Raw genomic sequence first — 12,458 nt, forward strand, 5'->3', positions numbered from 1 at the left:
TGACATCAGGAGACAAAGTGTCACTATGGAAACCTGGAGGCCCACCACCCCTTCCAACCAGCATTGCTACAACCGGAAGGCTGAAGAAAAGGCCCGTCAGCGCAGGAACACAGGATCCAGGAGGACAGGAAAAAGGGGTGAGAAGGGAGTCGGCGAAGATGTAGACGGGGAGAGGGAGACGGGGGAGCCAAAAGAAAGAAAAAGAAGAGAATGAGTGAGTCGGTGGGTTCAGAGGGGAGCGGTGAGCCGCAGCCAAGAGCCTGCTATGAAAACAGCCAGAGCAGTGTGATGCAGCCAAGCCCAAGATTTCGACCCGGCACCGCTTCCTCTCGCTCTCAAATCTGCAATCTCATCTTCTCCCTTCCCCCAACATCCATCACCCATCTTGTTTTAGACTCAGCAGCACTTTCACGTCGGTCCAATGGGCTGTGTGAAATACACCCCTCAGTCCTGCAGACATCCGACTCACTAATGCTACTGTTCCCGTTCTGCTGTTGACAAGAGCCCCGTGTACCCAGGATTCAATAGATCCAGTTTTCCCTTCAAATGTTGCATCATGTTGACGGGAAAGTTATTTTGTTGTGCGACTCTTGAGTAACTTCTTCCTCATTTTAAAGATGACCTTCACCATAGAACCTTTTGTGGTTGACCCCTGTCGTCGTGGTATAGGAGGTTCCATCACATTGCACTAGGGGGAGCCAGGAACAACCTGTTGATTTTTACGTACTGCTGCCTAAACTCTTTCTCGACTTAGTTGAGAGGATGAAATTCAGCATTTTTTTTTATTTACAGTAACAAACAAATGTTTTTCGATCACTGTATCAAGTGCAGTAAGGGGGCCACATGCGGCCCTTTGGCTGTATCTTATCTGACACTGCACATTTAATTGTTATAAGTAAGTAAGTAAGTAATTTTTATTTGTATAGCGCTTTTCCAGACCAGGGTCACAAAGCACTTAAACAATCAAAACAATATTCAATAAAGTATATACTTTAAAGGTCAAGATAAAACTGATAACACAACAGGAGTTCCAGAAAATCAAGGAAAAGCCTATTTAGACTCTCAAACAAACAAGAAAACAAAGTAACACTTTGAAAAAGGGCTGGGTGGTATTACAACATTTTTTTGACATTTTGGTTTGGGGGTTTTTCTAAACATTTGCTCTGATAAAAATGACTGCAGTTGATCATCTTTAAATAGCACATAACTTTCATGTTTTTCCACATGGCGGCGGTAGATAACTAAGAATTTGATTATTATTATAATGACCAGTCATTTTTTTTAATTGAACATATTCATCACTTTAAAAGTAATTTAGCTTGAACAAAACAAATCTCAAAAATGGAACAACCAGGTACATTAAATTGAAAACGTATTCAATCATGTGCAACTTGAATTATTCTCACTACTGAATAACTATGTCAACATTGTGGTAACAGTAGTGATTATAACTTCCATGTATACGTAGTACCTGAAAAGACGTCTGACTGCTCATTGTGTATGTAGTTGTTGATGTGTTGGGTATAAGTTTCATACATTCCTCATTCTCGCAACTGGGTTTTTTGGCTCAAATTTCTTGGTCACAAAAAAAAAGTTTGGTTCACCTCTGAACGTTTAAGCCAAAAAAACAGCTGTAGATTTCACCGGTATAACACTACATGAAAGATTCACATCATAATGAAAATTAATACTGGCTTTCGGTATAAACCAATACACCACATAGGCATATTTTAAATACACAAAATCGTATAGCTCGTCAAATCAGGACGCCGTGTTAAAGGTTTGGAAGGACTGTCTGAACTTGATCAATCGAAGCTTACAAAACATTATAGAAATGTCAAGGCCAGCATATATTTAACAGCATTCTCGATTCGATTGTTCTGGAACAAAAGATGACTCAACAATAGTATTTAAAATGTTGCATGTAAATCTAAACTTCCCTCGTCTCCTTCTCTTCTGGCGCTCGTTAAAATCGTGGCCCTAAAAAGAACTCGCCGTGAGTCATCGCTCATGTAAAAACGCCGACTTGTGAGAAATTCAATTACCTTCTCACACTCAAGGACGCCGAACACGTTTCTTCAGAAGACATTTGTGGAGATAAATGTGAGCCAATCAGCGACGGTCTTTATCATGGAGATACTGATGGAGGCGGAATGAAGGGAATAAAAGAGCAGACGATGAATGTTGAGGTGACGCGACAGTAACTCAGGTGACTTCTTAAAACACATCTTATTGTCTTGTCAGGTTACCACGGGAACCACCTGTCGTCCTCCAGCTCATTCTCTCACGCCTGCTCGTGAATATGTTGAGCTCGTGAGATGACAAGATCTGATCCTCCACGGACTTGTTCTGTCATGTCTGCAAAATCCCACTGAATGACCTCTAGAGGTAAATCATCAGGGTGTGGGATTATGAAACATAAGATCAAGTGAGACGAAGATACGCAGTCACAATTGAATTAAAGTAATTTTTCACTCTTCAGCTATTATTTATATTTTTATAGATCTACGTATATGTTTTTTTTGTTCTGCGTTTACCTGTGTATTTTGAATTATAATTTATAAATAGTTTATATCAGCAGTTCAATTATTTATTTATATTTTATTAAAACAAAAACAAAACACAATATTGAAGAGAAAAGAAATACTGACATTGTTAAAATTTTTATTAAGCTAAAATATAATGCAGGTCTGTTTAAATATTCAACAAACAATGATGGGAAACGTTTTTTCTCTACTAATAATTAAGATAAATTCTAAAAAATAAATCAAAAAATCAAACAAAATCTTATTTCATTTAAATGTTATCGGAACTAACTGTACTCATAAACAATCAACTACAAGATATGGGTCTTATTTGTCCACAGATTAATTTTCCATCAAGTGGTTTTCTAAATGTATAAAGCTTTGTAAATTTCTTCAGGTGTCTGGTGTAGTTTTTAGCTGAATACTATTAAAGTCTATCAGTACCATCAGAATATTTAATCGTTAAATTTAACATTTTAAATATTTAATTTTTTATATTAATAATTCAATGATGTCTTTATGTAAATGTAGACTATGTACTGTGACTATGTTTATTGAATAATTCTATTCCAGTATTTGTATTTTGAAAGGTCAAATTTTCATTTTTATAACTGATTTAAACAGTTATTTAAAACAGAATTTCTAATCTCAATTATTCAAAAATAAGTTCCTACATTGAATCTGTTAAATTGTACCTTTTTCAATATTACAATGGCTCTTATATACTTTCATAAAATACTACATTCTTGCTTCAATCAATACTTCAACTCTATGAAAACACATTTACTATTCCTGCTACTACAACTGCAACCATTAATACTACTAATGATGCTAGTACTTCTGTTTCTTCCACAGATATTACCAGGACTGCTGTTTGACTACCACATCAACAACTTCTAAGAGGTTTGTTTGGTCTCTTTGTTTGTTTTGAACTGATCAACTCAGCGACTACATATGATGCATAGCAACACGTTACCATGGCGATGATGCAGCTGCGTGACCCCGGGGTCAGACGCTCCTCTGACCCGTCCTGCTCGACGATGAAGCGGCTCTTCATGTAGTTGTCGGTGGAGTGGAAGCGTCAACAAGAGTGTGAGCGGCGTTGCAGGATGTAATTAGGTGTGTGATTATTAAACACACTGAAGCACGAGTGAAGTGATCCGCTCACCCATGACTCATCATGTGACGACAAGTGTGTGTGTTGGTGTGTGTGTGAGGAAAGACTGCAGCCTGCTGTACCAAGACCCGTAATTCACCCTGTCTGGTGTGGAAAGTCGCTGGAGCAGAACACTGGATGCCTTCACTACATGGTCACATTAGAGGTGATGTAATAACCCCCTTATCAGACACACACACACACACACCGTGCTGACACACTGGCCAGGGCACAGCTTTGTCTCCATCTATAGTATTTCCTCCCTCAGACTGTGTTTTGGTGCTGATCCGGGCCCCGTATCGACCCGGTTGTTCTACACAAACACTGTTGTGATGACGAGGCAACAATGCAAGGTTATTTTCGGCCTGATATCGGAGGAAAAAAACTCTGCTGGGAAAACTATAAAAGCCCAACCTTTAGATGGAGTTGGATCAGGGCCAGTCCTCCCAAGGTGTCCGGCTTTCTGGGCGTCTTTTGGGATTAAAATAAAAACCAACATCAGAGTCTCGGGAAGCTCTCAAAGAGTCTTCAAACCCAAGAGCTGGTAGAAGAGAACGTATCACTGCAAGAATATGTAGTTTACTGTTGGTGTGTAACTATTTATCAGTGAAATACTGTTTCTGGGGTGATTTGCCTTTTTTTTAACCCTTGTGTTCATTAACAAATGTGTTTGTGGTATCCCTTCTGCTATCTCAGGGTCAAGGTGACCCAGAAGCTCGAAAACAAATGTGTTTGTGATATCCCCCACTGCATGTGTACTGTATTTCTGGAAGCCATTTATCCTGAGATAACACAAGGGTTGAATATGTATTTATTCATTTTCATTTTCATTGATTTCCTTATCTTTCTGTCACGTGTATAAAGTCTTTACTTTTTTACCCCACTATTTTATTGATTCTTTAGTTTGTTTTTGATTTGATTTTATATTCTTAAAGAAATGTTTATCATTTGCGTTTCGTTATTTTATTATTAATAAAAAATATTATTAATTTAAATAATGTATAACTTTACAAATGTTATTATTAATATACTATTTGATATGACAGTTGTTATTTGACATCAACACAACAACAACAACACACACACGTCGTTGAATGAGGAAACAGGAAGCACATCCTGGTCCTATATGTACATTCGTCAGTATCCTAATATTTTTGAAGCCGGGGCTCAGCAGGGGAGGCTCTGTTATGATACACATGAAGTCGTGGGAACTCGGGGGTCACCCACAGGTCAGTCCAGAGGTGGAACAACAACCACTCGCTGTACATGTTAAGCAGCGGAACTGAAAGAAGAGTCTGAGCAGTGCGTCAGAGCTGCAACTACTTCCTGCGTGGCAGCAGATACGGTTCCCTGTTTTCACGCAGGATCACCGCGGCGACCTAGCAGGCAGTGTTTGTAGTAAGGTGAGCTGGACATGAGTGCTGTGTGAGAACGAGACGCTTCAGAACAAATGCCAAACATTCATTGTTACACGGTTCAGAAAACATGTTTGATCAATATGTAGACAATTCATGAGAAGGTTTCTGTCAGACGACGTAGCTAGGTTATTATCTGGACTTGTTACATATTTTTCCATACACTTTGATTAACAACCCGCTGCTGTTTGTCTACAATATTTTTTTCCCCTTCATTTTCCCAGGGTGTCCTCTGCCTTTCACCCTACTTGGCTGGGATAAGCTTCATCTTCATGCAACAAGCAGAACAATCTATCCATCAATCGTCAACTCAACTTGTTTCCAGCTCTACTTTGAGCCTCTTTTGGATCAGGTAAGGTAGAACTTTATGGATGACCAACCTCAAAGCTGAGTCCAGAATCGATATATTGCAATACTGTAGGAACAAGGATATATGTTTTTATATTGGCGGAGTGTTGCAGAATTTACAGACCACATGACTCTTGACAAAGCCTTAACTACTTTCATTTGTTTTTAAACCCAAAATATGCCCAAACACCAGCTTCAAAACCTGCTGAAGTTGACTGTATCCTCTCGTTCTCAGTCGGTATCTCTTGGGATTTTATAGATCTTTTAGCCACGGAGCAGGTAATGACTGCTGCCGTCTAGTGGCCAAGTTTAATTGCAACACATAAAGAATGAACAAATGCTGTAAATATTTGCATGTTAATTGAAAAAAAAAATCGAATTATTTTGTTTCCTGTTCACATTACAGAAAAATAAACCGTAAAATAACTATGATAAGAATATAATATTATTTGAAAGCCAAAAGAGTCAAATATTGCTGTTAAATTTGGATACAGTTTGGTAAAAAATATATATTGCGATAAACTGTTATATTTTCTTACAACCCTACTTTCGAACCACCTGAACCACAACCTACTAATAGAGCACCATGGTCCCTGACTAACAGGTGCATAGTTATTTAGGCCTTGGATTTTCTCCATTTGGTTTTGTTTTCTCCCATATTCCTAAAACATACACAGAGGTGAGATAAAGACTCAGAATTGCCTAGTAGTTTGTTTTGTGATTTTTCCAGTGGCCTTTCCAGGGTGTCCAGTGACACAGACGTTCATCTTTTTCAACTCCTGCCGGTGAAACTTTCAGTGATAATTCTTTTATATTGAGTCGTACGTTTATTGTCTTATCATCTCTGAGGTGCGTCTCCACAGGTACCTCTGAGGTGCTAAACTTTAACAGTCCCACTAATCGAGTCAAGACGGCGGGAATCGTTTCCACTGCAAAATGAGTTCATGTGGAAACGTCAAATAATAAATAGACGATCTGTCACGCTGACTCCACAAATAGACTCTTGACAGAGCAGCAGATGGCGGCTTACTAATTAATAGCAAATATTTCTGCTGCATAGATTACTGACTGATGCTCTGCTCCTCTCGAGACGATTCAAAACTGAACTCAACTTTGTAAACGTCATTTTTTTTACCTCCTCAGCTTTCTTGGCAATGAAGAGCTGAGCAGAGCAAAAACCGAGAGGTCACGTGTTCAAGGTCGAGGCTCTGTGTGTGTGTTTTAGATGTTTGACGAGCCGTCGCAAGGAAGGTGTTATATAGATATTAAAGTGCGTCTCAAGCTGAACCCGATCATGGTTTGTCACCGTTTCTACCTTTAATTGAACACGAGCGTGATGGAACTGGAGCAGCAGGAGAGCTTATCGTGGTCGTTGTTTAAAGACATTCTCGCCGAGACTGATGAGTTAATGTCGTACGATCATTAACTTTATTAACTCATCATTAAAGCCTCCATGTTGGAAAGGGACTAGAGCAGTTTGAGCCTCAAACAGGAGAAAAAAATCATTGATATAATTTATTTTCTCTTGAATATTACTGTCTGAAGTGTGTTTCATTTTGAAAAAGATAGTATTTCTTCTGAGAAACATTAGCCTGTGACTTAATAGTCATGTTAATACATGTCAAGACACTCGTTTTAGTCCAATTTATAAAAAGAAAAAGAAACTTGTAGCATGAGTGACACAAAAACTGATTTGTCCGGTAATATAATGCTGACATTAAACTGAAAGCCAAAAGATGAAAGTCATGCGAGCAGAACACCTTCACCTCGAGCCCAGAGCTGCCTCGAGCTCCACCGCTGACCTTCTTGCTGCGAGGTTACACTGCCTCGCTTTCATGGGTCAAATCACAGAAAAGTAATTAGTGAAGACCCTTGGGCAAGGCAACTTAATGAGTCTACGACTGTTCCATTCATATCGCGAGTTTCCATTCAATGCCTTTTTTTGAGTATGTACTCTAAAAGGCCAAGACAACATAATACAAACACAGGAGTCCCAGAAGATCAGGGAAAAGCCTGCACAAATAAAAACGTCTTAAGATGTTTCTTAAAGGAGTCAGTAGATCCATTAAACACAGAGAGAGAGGAAGATCGTTCCAAAGCTTAGGAGCAACAGCCTAGAAGGATTTCTCTCCTCTGGTCCTGAACCGTGTTCAGGAACCATCAGTAGATTCTGATCCACAGACCTCAGAGCCCGAGCTGGGGTGTAAGGCTGGATCAGATCAGTGGTGTAAGGAGGAGTCTGACCATGAATAGATCTGGAAGTAAGAACCAGAATTTTAACCCCGAAAGAAACTGGCAGCAATTGCAGAATTTTAGGATCGAGAAATGTGAGTTCTCCTACGAGAGCCGGTCAGAATTCTTGCTGCAGAGTTTTATATTAACTGCAGGAAAGACAGCTCCTTCTTGTTTAGACATGAAAATAAACTATTAGAATAGTCCAAACGAGAAGACTAATTAATATAATAAAGAAGAGAATATAATTTTTTTTGCAGGATACTGGTCTAAAGCAGTTAAAAAAAATCATATAGAGTTTGTATTTACTCATTTTCAATAGTTTACAGCGTAAACTTGACATGTAAAATGTCACAGGCTAATGTTACTCCCGAGAAAAGATGATATTTTTTCAAAACAAAGCACATTTCAGACATTAATAATCAATAGAACAGACATTTTATAAAAATATATATATATATTTCTGTGCAGCCCTGCAAAACCTGCCTCACATTTGTCAAATCATTTTTCACCAAGTCCTTTTAAAGGTAGAAAAATGTTCATGTTGACATATAGAGTCGAAGAGATTCGAAGGGAAACCAATTCTTTTTGTGATTCTTAAGTCAATCTATATGTGAAATACTTCCATCATGATTGACTAAAACTTGGATGAAGTAGTTTTGTAATATTTTGGTGTTGTCTGATGTATATATGTCCATATGTTGTAAAGTAGGTCAGCACTACTTTTTAATGACATTTTTCCCTGTTATTTTGGAAACATCATCATCAACAACACTGACATTACCGTGACTTTACGTCTCACACTTCCGTGTTGTCACTCGATAATCGGGTCAAGAGATTGACGTGTGATCAGCTGTCACTGATCATCACAAACCTCAGGACAGACATCATCAATCGCTCCAGATCACATCTTCAATCCCTCATAACTCCTTCTCTCTGTCAGACAGGGCGACATGTTTACGTGCAGACACACAAGTGTGGAGGTGGCGGCGAGGACAAGAGGAGGCAGGACAACCACTGATGGATGGCGGCGAGAGATGTGTCGATGTGTCAGCCAAGGATGCACATTTATTTTTCCCTGACTCAAACACAAAAAAAAAACAACTTCCGAGGCCGTCACAGCGCGGCTGGAAGGCTGATGTGAGCAGCGGAAGTTTAAATCCCCGGAAAAAAAATGCTGAAGTGACACTGCCGACCACAAACGAGAGCCAAAATGTTGTGGTCCAGTTCCGGGGTTATATAATGTATTTTCCGCTAAAGTGGAACCGCACACTCATCTTCCTCAGGGGTGATGCGAGCAGAGGAGTCATCCTGCTTCCTCAGGAGGTCAGATACGATAACAAGGTTGTGCATGAAAGGTCAGCGAACGTTGCATGTACACACACACACACCGATAGATTCTCTCCAGAACAAGGAAGTTGACATTTTTGTGCACATCTCCAAGGTTATCAGATGATCCGTCGCTCTGGCCTGCAGCTCGTCTCTTACTCACGTTCTCTGAATGCCTGTTTCAGATTTCTGCTCGCAGCGAGCGCCGAGGTCCGTGGATCATGTTACTGAGGCAGCTCCGTGTTTACTGATCTCTCACTTCCTCTATCATCTCCTCTTATCTCCTCGAGAACATATTTACAACCCCAGATTCTTCCGGCACTCCGATGTGCGAAATGAAATAAATTTTGACGATTATATCTTCTTTTGAAGTATCCAGGAAACAGATATAACGGTTTAGATATGCCAACCAGAAGTTTATTATCACTATCATTTTAATGAAATATGGCACACACAGAATCCAAGGCCCTTTAAAAATACTTATTTAAACTTAAATATAGTTGAAGAATGCTTTGATGAAAGATTGGAAATTAATGTGGGCAAAAAATTAAAATGTAATAGTTAAACTATTGAAATAAATGTTAGATTAAAGTTATTTAACTGTCAATTTTAATTTCATGGGTGTTGAGCTAAAATAAAAACAAAAATATTTTAAGCAATTTCAAATGTGTATATACTGTATATTTCAGGACAAATATTAAGTAACTAAAGCATATTAGGTATATATTTAAGAATAAGAATACTATTCACTAATTCTCTAATTCTCATTCTTTGTACATTCATTTGTTGTAATGATTTTGAATCATGTTTTTGTTCATTTATTTATGGGGTTTGGAATGGTTTTTAAAATTGAACAGTAAATAACCCTTTGTATTTAATAATGATGAAACCTTATGTTTTAAAAACATTACTTTTAGACAATATATTTCAAGTTGTTCAACACATGATGTTAAGTGTAATACGTCCATTGCAGACTTAGGATAAATTCAAATAATCCGCTGATTTTCTTGAGTTTTATTTTTTTCTTTGTTGCACTGTCCTGGTAACTTATCGATCTGAAATAATCTTCATTTAAGCAAAACAATTACAAAATTCGGTTCTAAATGTGTAAATCCTCATGAAAATGTAGCTTGAGCCACTGGTGTTAGCCAAAGAGCTAACATTAGCTTCAGTGCTACTTCAGCACAAATAAAGACAATTAATAAATTATGAACTTTAAATTGTGTTCTTTATCCTCCATCGTTTATTAATCTTTTCTAAAATATCCTATTGTTTATTTATAGATACAGGGATGTATTATTAATTCATATAGTTTCAAGTAAACTTGTTGCATGTTCATCCTTTTCACATGCTAGCGTTATCGAAAAGTGTTACACAAATATAATTAAACATATATAATGATATAATGATTCTGCGAGTCCCTTCATCTGGTAAACCGTTGGAGCAATAATGTGTACGTGCACTCACAGCCGTGCACTATCATGACCTCAGTATTGCATCACTGTTTTCATGGGTCATGATGTCTTATTGGCTTCAGTGGGCTGCAGGCGCTCACGGATCAATTAGAATCATTTATTGATCCATGTGGGAATATCGGCAAGAAAACAAAGAAATGTCCGTCACTATTTTTGCCATGTTGTGATTGACTTGTTTTAACTTTGAGACAAAATGTTTGAGAAACATGGAGCTAATGCCTACATAAAGTTGAGGGGGCCAGAACTCGGTCCTTGTAGGATGAAGTGGTGCTGAGATGAATGAGTCAAGAGTATATATGGGTCAGTCACACACAGGCGTCGCTCACTGTAGCACCAACTCTTGTCTCCTGAGCCAGAGGGCAGAGGACGGAGGGAGAGGGCCATTGATGGAGGCTGAATAATGCAGCGGGCCTCAGTCTTCACATTATGACCTAGTAAATGTCTGCTTAGAAGAACTCTCGGGGCTTCCCAGGCCCGGCGACAGAAGCAAGAGTCGCTTTTGTCCATTGAGGTCGACTTAAGAAACTCTTAATAGTATATCAGGGCCGTCAGAATATTTTATGGTTGGATTCAACATCTCAAATGTTGACTTTTTATTGAAAAAATTGTTTTTCCTTTCAATAATTTACCATATTAAAAGGTTGATATTGTTGTCATTAAATAAAAAAAGGATGTTTAAAAAAACTAATTAAAAACAATTTATATATGTATATATATATATATATATATATATATACAGTATATGTGTATATATATACAGTATATAAAAAAAATAATGTGACTCGATTTATTTAATAACAATTATTTACTTTTGAAGTTTGGAATAAATCAACCTTTCAAATTGTTGAATTAAATCATCCAATAAAAACACATTCAACCTTTGAATATATAAAAAAGTATTGAAGTAAATTATTCAAAGCCCTAAAAAAGTTGTCAACATCTGAAATGTTAAATTCAACCATTAAAACGATAATATTCTGATGGCACTGGTGTACTCACAGACATTGAAGTGTGAAAGTCAATGTAGCGCTCACTGATGTGCGAGCTAGCTCGGTACTTAAGATGCTATCTCCATGAAATTCCTCTGGCACTTATCACTCGCTGTTTGAAACCATGTTTGACCTATTTATGAGTCCATTTTTTCAGAAAACACCAGGGCAGTGATGGAGAGATCGTAGGGGACGAATCAGACTCTTGTCACGGTCCTGACCGTAGCATCCACGTCGAGTCATGTCTTAGCTTTAGCTTCTGATATGTGCGATTGGTCAACCTTGAGTCGTCACACTCGCGTCCACTCAAGAATATGCTGCAACGTATTGAGACCAAACATGATGTCCTTGGACTTCACTGAAGAGCATGTTGCTTGTTATGATAGTATTATAGTGACCTTCTATTAATACATGCTTATAATAGTCAAACTTAATGTATGAATGAGTAAATATCTCAATTATATGTATCAGTTTGAGGTCATTTTCACATAGCATTCTTTTTCAAATCATCAGTAAATGTAGTAAAAACATTTGGCTCTGATTCTTGTTCATTTACATTATATTTAATTGTAACCTGTTATTTTCCATATACAAATTTTTTCCTTTACCAACCCATAGTTCAGTGTGGCCCCGGGTTACATGTGGCCCTTTCACTATATTTAAGTGGCCCTCATGAGGTCAAAGATCGTGTAGAAACTAACCTTTTTGTTTCGTATGTATTTCTATTATTCATTACCAGTCTCTAAATATGACTCAAGCATTTTTTTTCTCATTTTTGTAAGTGTGTATTGCCCGTCAAATAGATAAAAGGAATACTAAAGAATATTTTTGGGGAAAAAAGGGGGTTTTATGTGAGGTGAAAATTGTAAAACGCTATGTAAGATATAATACAATAATAATCTTTATCATATTTGCCTTGATTTTTATACTTTTCTCTCCTTTATTTTTGCTAAATGGTCCTCACAACTGTAGAAAATGTGGTTGTGTAG

General features: G+C 37.8%; 1 protein-coding gene and 1 long non-coding RNA gene across 2 annotated transcripts in view; one reads left to right on the forward strand and one right to left on the reverse strand.

Moving 5' to 3' along the window:
• The window catches only part of ppp2r2ba (protein phosphatase 2, regulatory subunit B, beta a), a 48,374-nt gene that overhangs the window by 34,712 nt on the left and 1,204 nt on the right, over positions 1-12,458 (reverse strand). The gene's annotated exons all lie outside the window — the stretch shown is intronic.
• On the forward strand, positions 2,256-3,575 carry LOC148071784 (uncharacterized). The gene is made up of 3 exons (XR_015712871.1): positions 2,256-2,388; positions 3,381-3,428; positions 3,491-3,575. It is a non-coding gene; the product is annotated as an uncharacterized LOC148071784 (long non-coding RNA).

This window comes from Callionymus lyra, chromosome 9 (genome assembly GCF_982586985.1).
Source record: "Callionymus lyra chromosome 9, fCalLyr1.hap1.1, whole genome shotgun sequence".
NCBI classification, from domain to species: domain Eukaryota; kingdom Metazoa; phylum Chordata; class Actinopteri; order Syngnathiformes; family Callionymidae; genus Callionymus; species Callionymus lyra.